This window comes from Heptranchias perlo, chromosome 1 (assembly GCF_035084215.1).
Source record: "Heptranchias perlo isolate sHepPer1 chromosome 1, sHepPer1.hap1, whole genome shotgun sequence".
NCBI lineage: Eukaryota > Metazoa > Chordata > Chondrichthyes > Hexanchiformes > Hexanchidae > Heptranchias > Heptranchias perlo.
This window is the reverse complement of record NC_090325.1, coordinates 3,467,695-3,479,504: the sequence shown is the minus strand read 5'-3', so window position 1 is coordinate 3,479,504 and position 11,810 is coordinate 3,467,695.

The following is an 11,810-nucleotide window of genomic DNA, read 5'->3' as shown; positions in this document are numbered from 1 at the left end:
CCCCACCCCCACACATACACGCCCGTCTGTTCTGGAAAAGGTAGAATGGGCGGTGCAGGGTGTCAGAATCAAGTGTAACAGGTTCGAGGGGCCGATTGGCCTCCTCCTGTTCAACAGGCTCAAGGGGCTGAATGGCCTCCTCCTGTTCCTGTGTAGCAGGCTCCAGGGGCTGAATGGCCTCCTCCTGTTCCTGTGTAACAGGCTCAAGGGGCTGAATGGCCTCCTCCTGTTCCTGTGTAGCAGGCTCCAGGGGCTGAATGGCCTCCTCCTGTTCCTGTGTAGCAGGCTCGAGGGGCTGAATGGCCTGTTCCTGTGTAGCAGGCTCCAGGGGCTGAATGGCCTCCTCCTGTTCCTGTGTAGCAGGCTCCAGGGGCTGAATGGCCTGTTCCTGTGTAGCAGGCTCCAGGGGCTGAATGGCCTCCTCCTGTTCCTGTGTAGCAGGCTCCAGGGGCTGAATGGCCTGTTCCTGTGTAGCAGGCTCCAGGGGCTGAATGGCCTCCTCCTGTTCCTGTGTAGCAGGCTCGAGGGGCTGAATGGCCTCCTCCTGCTCCTGTGTAACAGGCTCCAGGGGCTGATGTGGCAGTGATGGTGTCTGTGGTGATGTGCAGCCTCCAGCGCTCCCGCGTCAACCGTAGGCAGGAAGACAGAGCAGAACGAACCGCCAATCTAATCTAAGACTGTGGAAAGTGTGAATGTTAGGCCAGGACTGTGTGTTTCTCCTGCTGCCTGCACTGAATGCTCAGAGCCCTCTGATCTTGGAGATGCATTTAAGGAAAAAGCTGAGGGAGAAAGGAAAAGAAGGATATGTTGATAGGGTGAGATGAAATGTGGAGGGAAGAGGCTCACGTGGAGCATAAACACCGGCACAGACCTGTTGGGCCGAATGGCCTGTTTCTATGCTGTACATTCTACATAGAATATAGCACAGAAACAGGCCATTCAGCCCGACTGGTCTATGCCGGTGTTTATGCACCACAAGAGCTTACTTCATCTAACCCGATCAACATATCCTTCTATTCCTTTCTCCCTCGTGTGCTTATGAATGTAATTCTATGCGGTGCCTCTGTCAAACTCCACACGCTGAGATTCAGAGCAGAGCGGGAGGGAGCTGACAAACAAAGTATCTGTGCATCATCTCACACTCCTCACTGATGCTGCAGAGAGCCCAACCCCATCCCCACCTCAAAGGAATGCTGATTCTCCCGATTCCCACTGGCTGGCTTCTCACTGCGCTGTTCATTCCCTGGTCGCTCCCCTTGTTCCTCTGTGCTATTCATTAATAAAATGCAATGAGGCAAGGTGTCCAGTTCCCTGTGCTGCTTCATTCTGCTGAGTTCATCTCTATTGCTGTCTGTCTCTGTGCTTTCTGACCCTTCATCCTTCAATGGTCCTAAGCATCTCTCTCTCTCTCTCTCTCTCTCTGTCGCTGTCCATCTCTCAGTGCTGCACCCATGGATATTTCCACTTTCTCTTAATCTCTCGCTATCAATCCATCTATTTTCCTGTCTTCTATTTGTCTCTTTCTGTTTCCAGCTTTCTATTTATTCACCCAATTCAGTCCATTTCTATTTCTCTGCATCTAATTGTCACTCCTCTATCTCTCTATTTACATTCCATTCATCTCTGCATTTCTTCCTCCAATTTTTCCTCGTCTATTTTTCTCTCTGTTTCGTTCTTCCTCCTCTCTATATATTTCTGTCTCGCTATTGTCTCCCTCTTTCACTCTCACCATTTCATTCCCTTCAATCCCTGTTGACAATCAGATCCATTTTATATTCAGGTGAACAGACTGTACACAAGCAGATCTGGGTGATTCTGCAAAGCTGCCAACCCCGAGCAGAGCCATTTCCCCCTCGATTGGATTTTAATAATTCAGTCAGCGTCAGGGGGAACACAGTCTGCCAGCCTCGCTCTATGTCTGTGTCACACATTTAGAACACAGCTCGTTCAGGCCGGTCACACTGACCGCTGAGCAAGGTCCAGTGGGTGAAGGTGAGGCCAGTCTGCAACTGAGTCACGCAGACAGAAAGTTCCAGAAATCGGCACTGCTCAATTACTGACATCAGCTGTAATAGAAGAATATGCTGATAGGGTTAGACGAAGAGGGGCGAGAGGAGGCTCATGTGGAGCATAAACACCAGCATAGACCCATTGGGCTGAATGGTCTGTTTCTATGCTGTAAAATTCTATGTAATTCAATGTAATTGGCCACAATATCCTGGGCCTAGGGAGCAGGAACAAGCAAAGAAATCTGCCCCAATCACAGTAACAAGGGAAATAAGCATTAAGAAAGTGGCTTGGGAGTGTTTGATGGGACAGTGTAGAGCGAGCTTTACTCTGTATCTAACCCGTGCTGTACCTGCCCTGGGAGTGTTTGATGGGACAGTGTAGAGGGAGCTTTACTCTGTATCTAACCCGTGCTGTACCTGACCCTGGGAGTGTTTGATGGGACAGTGTAGAGGGAGCTTTACTCTGTATCTAACCCGTGCTGTACCTGCCCTGGGAGTGTTTGATGGGACAGTGTAGAGGGAGCTTTATTCTGTATCTAACCCGTGCTGTACCTGCCCTGGGAGTGTTTGATGGGACAGTGTAGAGGGAGCTTTACTCTGTATCTAACCCGTGCTGTACCTGCCCTGGGAGCGTTTGATGGGACAGTGTAGAGGGAGCTTTACTCTGTATCTAACCCGTGCTGTACCTGACCCTGGGAGTGTTTGATGGGGTGTGGAGCGGGTTTGAATGCGCGGACGCAAAACAATGGGCTCCCAATGGCGCAGGGCGGCCTTTAATTGAAAATCAATACCAGGAGTGTGGTGTCGGTGTGATCCTGGAGCTGGACGGTCAGTTTCAGAGCGGGTGAAGAATTAAACAATGTGGGGAGATTTGAGGCCTCCCTGTCAGCCTGGTGAGAATGGTGAGCGATCGACTTACTGCCTCGTGCCCAGTGTCACCGAGAATAGCAGGTAGGAAGGCAAATGGTATGTTGGCCTTCATTGCAAGAGGATTTGAATACAGGAGCAGGGATGTCTTACTGCAGTTATACAGGGCCTTGGTGAGACCACACCTGGAGCATTGTGTGCAGTTTTGGTCTCCTTACCTAAGAAAGGACATACTTGCCATGGAGGGAGTGCAGCGAAGGTTCACCAGACTGATTCCTGCGATGGCAGGACTGTCGTATGAGGAGAGATTGGGTCGACTCGGCCTGTATTCACTCGAGTTTAGAAGAATGAGAGGGGATCTCATTGAAACATATAAAATTCTGACAGGGCGAGACAGACTGGATGCAGAGAGGATGTTTCCCCTGGCTGGGGGGTTCAGAACGAGGGGTCACAGTCTCAGGATATGGGGTAGGACATTTAGGATTGAGATGAGGAGAAATTTCTTCACTCAGAGGGTGGTGAACCTGTGGAATTCTCTACCACAGAAGGCTGTGGAGGCCAAGTCACTGAATATATTTAAGAAGGAGCTGGATAGATTTATAGACACAGCGGGAATATGGTATTGAGATAGAGGATCAGCCATGATCATATTGAATGGCGGAGCAGGCTCAAAGGGCCGAATGGCCTACTCCTGCTCCTATTTTCTATGTTTCTATGAGAATGGTGAGGGATCGACTTACTGTCTCGTGCCCAGTGTCACTGAGAATGGTGAGGGATCGACTTCCTGTCTCCGTGCCCAGTGTCAGTGAGAATGGTGAGGGATCGACTTACTGTCTCGTGCCCAGTGTCAGTGAGAATGGTGAGGGATCGACTTACTGTCTCGTGCCCAGTGTCACTGAGAATGGTGAGGGATCGACTTACTGTCTCGTGCCCAGTGTCACTGAGAATGGTGAGGGATCGACTTACTGCCTCGTGCCCAGTGTCAGTGAGAATGGTGAGGGATCGACTTACTGTCTCGTGCCCAGTGTTACTGAGAATGGTGAGGGATCGACTTACTGTCTCGTGCCCAGTGTCACTGAAAATGGTGAGGGATCGACTTACTGTCTCGTGCCCAGTGTCACTGAAAATGGTGAGGGATCGACTTACTGTCTCCGTGCCCAGTGTCACTGAGAATGGTGAGGGATCGACTTACTGTCTCCGTGCCCAGTGTCAGTGAGGATGGTGAGGGATCGACTTACTGTCTCCGGGCCCAGTGTCACTGAGAATGGTGAGTGATCGACTTACTGTCTCCGTGCCCAGTGTCAATGAGAATGGTGAGGGATCGACTTACTGTCTCGTGCCCAGTGTCACTGAGAATGGTGAGGGATCGACTTACTGTCTCCGTGCTCAGTGTCAGCGAGAATGGTGAGGGATCGACTTACTGTCTCTGTGCCCAGTGTCACTGAGAATGGTGAGGGATCGACTTACTGTCTCCGTGCCCAGTGTCACTGAGAATGGTGAGGTATCGACTTACTGTCTCCGTGCCCAGTGTCACTGAGAATGGTGAGGGATCGACTTACTGTCTCCGTGCCCAGTGTCAGTGAGAATGGTGAGGGATCGACTTACTGTCTCCGTGCCCAGTGTCACTGAGAATGGTGAGGGATCGACATACTGTCTCCGTGCCCAGTGTCACTGAGAATGGTGAGGGATCGACTTACTGTCTCCGTGCCCAGTGTCACTGAGAATGGTGAGGGATCGACTTACTGTCTTGTGCCCAGTGTCAGTGAGAATGGTGAGGGATCGACTTACTGTCTCCGTGCCCAGTGTCACTGAGAATGGTGAGGGATCGACTTACTGTCTTGTGCCCAGTGTCAGTGAGAATGGTGAGGGATCGACTTACTGTCTCCATGCCCAGTGTCAGTGAGAATGGTGAGGGATCGACTTACTGTCTCCGTGCCCAGTGTCACTGAGAATGGTGAGGGATCGACTTACTGTCTCCGTGCCCAGTGTCACTGAGAATGGTGAGGGATCGACTAACTGTCTTGTGCCCAGTGTCACTGAGAATGGTGAGGGATCGACTTACTGTCTCCGTGCTCAGTGTCAGCGAGAATGGTGAGGGATCGACTTACTGTCTCCGTGCCCAGTGTCACTGAGAATGGTGAGGGATCGACTTACTGTCTCCGTGCCCAGTGTCACTGAGAATGGTGAGGGATCGACTTACTGTCTCCGTGCCCAGTGTCAGTGAGAATGGTGAGGGATCGACTTACTGTCTCCGTGCTCAGTGTCAGCGAGAATGGTGAGGGATCGACTTACTGTCTCCGTGCCCAGTGTCACTGAGAATGGTGAGGGATCGACTTACTGTCTCGTGCCCAGTGTCAGTGAGAATGGTGAGGGATCGACTTACTGTCTCCGTGCCCAGTGTCACTGAGAATGGTGAGGGATCGACTTACTGTCTCCGTGCCCAGTGTCAGTGAGAATGGTGAGGGATCGACTTACTGTCTCCGTGCCCAGTGTCACTGAGAATGGTGAGGGATCGACTTACTGTCTCGTGCCCACTGTCAGTGAGAATGGTGAGGGATCGACTTACTGTCTCCGTGCCCAGTGTCACTGAGAATGGTGAGGGATCGACTTACTGTCTCGTGCCCAGTGTCAGTGAGAATGCTGAGGGATCGACTTACTGTCTCGTGCCCAGTGTCACTGAGAATGGTGAGGGATCGACTTACTGTCTCCGTGCCCAGTGTCACTGAGAATGGTGAGGGATCGACTTACTGTCTCGTGCCCAGCGTCACTGAGAATGGTGAGGGATCGACTTACTGTCTCCGTGCCCAGTGTCACTGAGAATGGTGAGGGATCGACTTACTGTCTCGTGCCCAGTGTCACTGAGAATGGTGAGGGATCGACTTACTGTCTCCGTGCCCAGTGTCAGTGAGAATGGTGAGGGATCGACTTACTGTCTCCGTGCCCAGTGTCACTGAGAATGGTGAGGGATCGACTTACTGTCTCGTGCCCAGTGTCAGTGAGAATGGTGAGGGATCGACTTACTGTCTCGTGCCCAGTGTCACTGAGAATGGTGAGGGATCGACTTACTGTCTCGTGCCCAGTGTCACTGAGAATGGTGAGGGATCGACTTACTGTCTCGTGCCCAGTGTCAGTGAGAATGGTGAGGGATCGACTTACTGTCTTGTGCCCAGTGTCACTGAGAATGGTGAGGGATCGACTTACTGTCTTGTGCCCAGTGTCACTGAGAATGGTGAGGGATCGACTTACTGTCTCCGTGCCCAGTGTCAGTGAGAATGGTGAGGGATCGACTTACTGTCTTGTGCCCAGTGTCACTGAGAATGGTGAGGGATCGACTTACTGTCTCCCTGCCCAGTGTCACTGAGAATGGTGAGGGATCGACTTACTGTCTCCGTGCCCAGTGTCACTGAGAATGGTGAGGGATTGACTTACTGTCTTGTGCCCAGTGTCACTGAGAATGGTGAGGGATCGACTTACTGTCTCCGTGCCCAGTGTCACTGAGAATGGTGAGGGATCGACTTACTGTCTCCGTGCCCAGTGTCACTGAGAATGGTGAGGGATCGACTTACTGTGTCATGCCCAGTGTCACTGAGAATGGTGAGGGATCGACTTACTGTCTCCCTGCCCGGTGTCACTGAGAATGGTGAGGGATTGACTTACTGTCTTGTGCCCAGTGTCACTGAGAATGGTGAGGGATCGACTTACTGTCTCCGTGCCCAGTGTCACTGAGAATGGGGAGGGATCGACTTACTGTCTCCGTGCCCAGTGTCAGTGAGAATGGTGAGGGATCGACTTACTGTCTCCGTGCCCAGTGTCACTGAGAATGGGGAGGGATCGACTTACTGTCTTGTGCCCAGTGTCACTGAGAATGGTGAGGGATCGACTTACTGTCTCCGTGCCCAGTGTCACTGAGAATGGGGAGGGATCGACTTACTGTCTCCGTGCCCAGTGTCACTGAGAATGGTGAGGGATCGACTTACTGTCTCCGTGCCCAGTGTCACTGAGAATGGTGAGGGATCGACTTACTGTCTCCGTGCCCAGTGTCACTGAGAATGGTGAGGGATCGACTTACTGTCTCCGTGCCCAGTGTCACTGAGAATGGTGAGGGATCGACTTACTGTCTCCGTGCCCAGTGTGACTGAGAATGGTGAGGGATCGACTTACTGTCTCCGTGCCCAGTGTCACTGAGAATGGTGAGGGATCGACTTACTGTCTCGTGCCCAGTGTCAGTGAGAATGGTGAGGGATCGACTTACTGTCTCCGTGCCCAGTGTCACTGAGAATGGTGAGGGATCGACTTACTGTCTTGTGCCCAGTGTCACTGAGAATGGTGAGGGATCGACTTACTGTCTCCGTGCCCAGTGTCACTGAGAATGGGGAGGGATCGACTTACTGTCTCCCTGCCCAGTGTCAGTGAGAATGGTGAGGGATCGACTTACTGTCTCGTGCCCAGTGTCAGTGAGAATGGTGAGGGATCGACTTACTGTCTCCGTGCCCAGTGTCAGTGAGAATGGTGAGGGATCGACTTACTGTCTCCGTGCCCAGTGTCACTGAGAATGGTGAGGGATCGACTTACTGTCTCCGTGCCTGGTGTCACTGAGAATGGTGAGGGATCGACTTACTGTCTCGTGCCCAGTGTCACTGAGAATGGTGAGGGATCGACTTACTGTCTCCGTGCCCAGTGTCACTGAGAATGGTGAGGTATCGACTTACTGTCTCCGTGCCCAGTGTCACTGAGAATGGTGAGGGATCGACTTACTGTCTCCCTGCCCAGTGTCACTGAGAATGGTGAGGGATCGACTTACTGTCTCCGTGCCCAGTGTCACTGAGAATGGTGAGGGATCGACTTACTGTCTCCGTGCCCAGTGTCAGTGAGAATGGTGAGGGATCGACTTACTGTCTCCGCGCCCAGTGTCACTGAGAATGGTGAGGGATCGACTTACTGTCTCCGTGCCCAGTGTCAGTGAGAATGGTGAGGGATCGACTTACTGTCTCCGTGCCCAGTGTCACTGAGAATGGTGAGGGATCGACTTACTGTCTCGTGCCCAGTGTCAGTGAGAATGGTGAGGGATCGACTTACTGTCTCCGTGCCCAGTGTCAGTGAGAATGGTGAGGGATCGACTTACTGTCTCCGTGCCCAGTGTCAGTGAGAATGGTGAGGGATCGACTGACTGTCTCGTGCCCAGTGTCAGTGAGAATGGTGAGGGATCGACTTACTGTCTCCGTGCCCAGTGTCAGTGAGAATGGTGAGGGATCGACTTACTGTCTCCGTGCCCAGTGTCAGTGAGAATGGTGAGGGATCGACTTACTGTCTCCGTGCCCAGTGTCACTGAGAATGGTGAGGGATCGACTTACTGTCTCCGTGCCCAGTGTCACTGAGAATGGTGAGGGATCGACTTAATGTCTCCGTGCCCAGTGTCAGTGAGAATGGTGAGGGATCGACTTACTGTCTCGTGCCCAGTGTCACTGAGAATGGTGAGGGATCGACTTACTGTCTCCGTGCCCAGTGTCACTGAGAATGGTGAGGGATCGACTTACTGTCTCGTGCCCAGTGTCACTGAGAATGGTGAGGGATCGACTTACTGTCTCCGTGCCCAGTGTCACTGAGAATGGTGAGGTATCGACTTACTGTCTCCGTGCCCAGTGTCACTGAGAATGGTGAGGGATCGACTTACTGTCTCGTGCCCAGTGTCACTGAGAATGGTGAGGGATCGACTTACTGTCTCCGTGCCCAGTGTCACTGAGAATGGTGAGGGATCGACTTACTGTCTCCGTGCCCAGTGTCACTGAGAATGGTGAGGGATCGACTTACTGTCTTGTGCCCAGTGTCAGTGAGAATGGTGAGGGATCGACTTACTGTCTCCGTGCCCAGTGTCACTGAGAATGGTGAGGGATCGACTTACTGTCTTGTGCCCAGTGTCAGTGAGAATGGTGAGGGATCGACTTACTGTCTCCATGCCCAGTGTCAGTGAGAATGGTGAGGGATCGACTTACTGTCTCCGTGCCCAGTGTCACTGAGAATGGTGAGGGATCGACTTACTGTCTCCGTGCCCAGTGTCACTGAGAATGGTGAGGGATCGACTAACTGTCTTGTGCCCAGTGTCACTGAGAATGGTGAGGGATCGACTTACTGTCTCGTGCCCAGTGTCAGTGAGAATGGTGAGGGATCGACTTACTGTCTCCGTGCCCAGTGTCAGTGAGAATGGTGAGGGATCGACTTACTGTCTCCGTGCCCAGTGTCAGTGAGAATGGTGAGGGATCGACTTACTGTCTCCGTGCCCAGTGTCACTGAGAATGGTGAGGGATCGACTTACTGTCTCGTGCCCAGTGTCACTGAGAATGGTGAGGGATCGACTTAATGTCTCCGTGCCCAGTGTCAGTGAGAATGGTGAGGGATCGACTTACTGTCTCGTGCCCAGTGTCACTGAGAATGGTGAGGGATCGACTTACTGTCTCCGTGCCCAGTGTCACTGAGAATGGTGAGGGATCGACTTACTGTCTCGTGCCCAGTGTCACTGAGAATGGTGAGGGATCGACTTACTGTCTCCGTGCCCAGTGTCACTGAGAATGGTGAGGTATCGACTTACTGTCTCCGTGCCCAGTGTCACTGAGAATGGTGAGGGATCGACTTACTGTCTCGTGCCCAGTGTCACTGAGAATGGTGAGGGATCGACTTACTGTCTCCGTGCCCAGTGTCACTGAGAATGGTGAGGGATCGACTTACTGTCTCCGTGCCCAGTGTCACTGAGAATGGTGAGGGATCGACTTACTGTCTTGTGCCCAGTGTCAGTGAGAATGGTGAGGGATCGACTTACTGTCTCCGTGCCCAGTGTCACTGAGAATGGTGAGGGATCGACTTACTGTCTTGTGCCCAGTGTCAGTGAGAATGGTGAGGGATCGACTTACTGTCTCCATGCCCAGTGTCAGTGAGAATGGTGAGGGATCGACTTACTGTCTCCGTGCCCAGTGTCACTGAGAATGGTGAGGGATCGACTTACTGTCTCCGTGCCCAGTGTCACTGAGAATGGTGAGGGATCGACTAACTGTCTTGTGCCCAGTGTCACTGAGAATGGTGAGGGATCGACTTACTGTCTCGTGCCCAGTGTCAGTGAGAATGGTGAGGGATCGACTTACTGTCTCCGTGCCCAGTGTCAGTGAGAATGGTGAGGGATCGACTTACTGTCTCCGTGCCCAGTGTCAGTGAGAATGGTGAGGGATCGACTTACTGTCTCCGTGCCCAGTGTCACTGAGAATGGTGAGGGATCGACTTACTGTCTCGTGCCCACTGTCAGTGAGAATGGTGAGGGATCGACTTACTGTCTCCGTGCCCAGTGTCACTGAGAATGGTGAGGGATCGACTTACTGTCTCGTGCCCAGTGTCAGTGAGAATGCTGAGGGATCGACTTACTGTCTCGTGCCCAGTGTCACTGAGAATGGTGAGGGATCGACTTACTGTCTCCGTGCCCAGTGTCACTGAGAATGGTGAGGGATCGACTTACTGTCTCGTGCCCAGTGTCACTGAGAATGGTGAGGGATCGACTTACTGTCTCCGTGCCCAGTGTCACTGAGAATGGTGAGGGATCGACTTACTGTCTCGTGCCCAGTGTCACTGAGAATGGTGAGGGATCGACTTACTGTCTCCGTGCCCAGTGTCAGTGAGAATGGTGAGGGATCGACTTACTGTCTCCGTGCCCAGTGTCACTGAGAATGGTGAGGGATCGACTTACTGTCTCGTGCCCAGTGTCAGTGAGAATGGTGAGGGATCGACTTACTGTCTCGTGCCCAGTGTCACTGAGAATGGTGAGGGATCGACTTACTGTCTCGTGCCCAGTGTCACTGAGAATGGTGAGGGATCGACTTACTGTCTCGTGCCCAGTGTCAGTGAGAATGGTGAGGGATCGACTTACTGTCTTGTGCCCAGTGTCACTGAGAATGGTGAGGGATCGACTTACTGTCTTGTGCCCAGTGTCACTGAGAATGGTGAGGGATCGACTTACTGTCTCCGTGCCCAGTGTCAGTGAGAATGGTGAGGGATCGACTTACTGTCTTGTGCCCAGTGTCACTGAGAATGGTGAGGGATCGACTTACTGTCTCCCTGCCCAGTGTCACTGAGAATGGTGAGGGATCGACTTACTGTCTCCGTGCCCAGTGTCACTGAGAATGGTGAGGGATTGACTTACTGTCTTGTGCCCAGTGTCACTGAGAATGGTGAGGGATCGACTTACTGTCTCCGTGCCCAGTGTCACTGAGAATGGTGAGGGATCGACTTACTGTCTCCGTGCCCAGTGTCACTGAGAATGGTGAGGGATCGACTTACTGTGTCATGCCCAGTGTCACTGAGAATGGTGAGGGATCGACTTACTGTCTCCCTGCCCGGTGTCACTGAGAATGGTGAGGGATTGACTTACTGTCTTGTGCCCAGTGTCACTGAGAATGGTGAGGGATCGACTTACTGTCTCCGTGCCCAGTGTCACTGAGAATGGGGAGGGATCGACTTACTGTCTCCGTGCCCAGTGTCAGTGAGAATGGTGAGGGATCGACTTACTGTCTCCGTGCCCAGTGTCACTGAGAATGGTGAGGGATCGACTTACTGTCTCGTGCCCAGTGTCACTGAGAATGGTGAGGGATCGACTTACTGTCTCCGTGCCCAGTGTCACTGAGAATGGGGAGGGATCGACTTACTGTCTTGTGCCCAGTGTCACTGAGAATGGTGAGGGATCGACTTACTGTCTCCGTGCCCAGTGTCACTGAGAATGGGGAGGGATCGACTTACTGTCTCCCTGCCCAGTGTCAGTGAGAATGGTGAGGGATCGACTTACTGTCTCGTGCCCAGTGTCAGTGAGAATGGTGAGGGATCGACTTACTGTCTCCGTGCCCAGTGTCAGTGAGAATGGTGAGGGATCGACTTACTGTCTCCGTGCCCAGTGTCACTGAGAAT